This window comes from Triticum dicoccoides, chromosome 7B (genome assembly GCF_002162155.2).
Source record: "Triticum dicoccoides isolate Atlit2015 ecotype Zavitan chromosome 7B, WEW_v2.0, whole genome shotgun sequence".
NCBI lineage: Eukaryota > Viridiplantae > Streptophyta > Magnoliopsida > Poales > Poaceae > Triticum > Triticum dicoccoides.
This window is the reverse complement of record NC_041393.1, coordinates 83,883,342-83,884,974: the sequence shown is the minus strand read 5'-3', so window position 1 is coordinate 83,884,974 and position 1,633 is coordinate 83,883,342.

The following is a 1,633-nucleotide window of genomic DNA, read 5'->3' as shown; positions in this document are numbered from 1 at the left end:
ATCCGGAGCAGATCGTGCCATCCAAGGACGGGAGGATGCACTCCGCCACGGAAGTCGTACACTCTACGGCGATAGCGTCGAACACAGAATTCACTTCCGATGAGGTCTGTGCTATCGGACCCTCGGACTCGTTTCCGGCCATAAGCTCCGAACCGCGCGCATCCGCGCCCATCGGATCTGACTGGGCACCGATCATGGAGTCTAGCTCTACGGAAGAGACCCTTGGCCAAACTATGTCCGGCTTGAGTGGGAAGCGGACGATGAAGGAATTCGTTGCCCACCCACCACCCACTTAATAGCCACTATAGATGACTTAACCGACATGCTTGACTTCAACTCCGAAGACATCGACGGTTTGTACGACGATGCCGGAGAAGAACAGGAACCACCGCCCACAGGGCGCTGGACAGCCACCTCATCATATGACATATATATGGTGGACACACCCCAAGAAAACAATGGCGAGGATCAAAAGGATGCAAAGGAGGATAATCCTCCTGAGAAGCAACCAAAGCGCCGATGTCAGCAGCGCCGTTGTAAACCACGCCATAGTAAAAACAGCGATACCGGCACAAGAGACGATAGCACTCCGGATGATGCCGAAGATGAAAACAATCCCACCCGGACAAGCTTTGAGCAGGCCGGACGGGAGGACGGGCAAGTTAGCCCAGATGAACAGGCAATGAATGAAGACTCGAAGGATGACAATTGCATGCCCCTCTCCGAAGATGAGGTGAGCCTCGGTGACGATGAATTTATCGTGCCTGAGGATCCCGTCGAGCAGGAGCACTTCAAGCGCCGGCTTATAGCCAGTGCAAAAAGCCTGAAGAATAAACAACAACAGCTTCAAGCTGATCAAGATCTGCTCACCGACAGATGGACTAAGGTCCTGGCAACCGAGGAATACGGACTCGAGCGCCCAACCAAAAGTTACCCTAGGCGCAGGCCGTTACCTCAATTCGAGGATGATGCACTGGAGCCCATTGTCGATGTCAAAACCGGTGGATCTCGGGTAGGGGGTCCCAAACTGTGCATCTAAGGCTAATGGTAACAGGAGGCTTGGGACACGATGTTTACCCAGGTTCGGGCCCTCTCGATGGAGGTAATACCCTACTTCCTGCTTGATTGATCTTGATGATATGAGTATTACAAGAGTTGATCTACCACGAGATCGTAGAGGCTAAACCCTAGAAGCTAGCCTATGATTCTGATTGTTGTTGTCCTACGGACTAAACCCTCTGGTTTATATAGACACTGGAGGGGGCTAGGGTTACACGGAGTCGGTTACAAAGAAGGAGATCTACATATCCGAATTGCCAAGCTTGCCTTCCACGCAAAGGAGAGTCCCATCTGGACACGGGATGAAGTCTTCAATCTTGTATCTTCATAGTCGAACAGTCCGTCCAAAGTATATAGTCCGGCTGTCCAGAAACCCCCTAATCCAGGACTCCCTCAGTAGTCCCTGAACCAGGCTTCAATGACCTCGAGTCCGGCGTGCAGATTGTCTTCGGCATTGCAAGGCAGGTTCCTCCTCCGAATACTCCATAGAAGGTTTTGAACACGAGGGTCGTGTCCGGCTCTGCAAGACAAATTCCACATACCATCGTAGAGAGAATAATATTCCACAAATCTA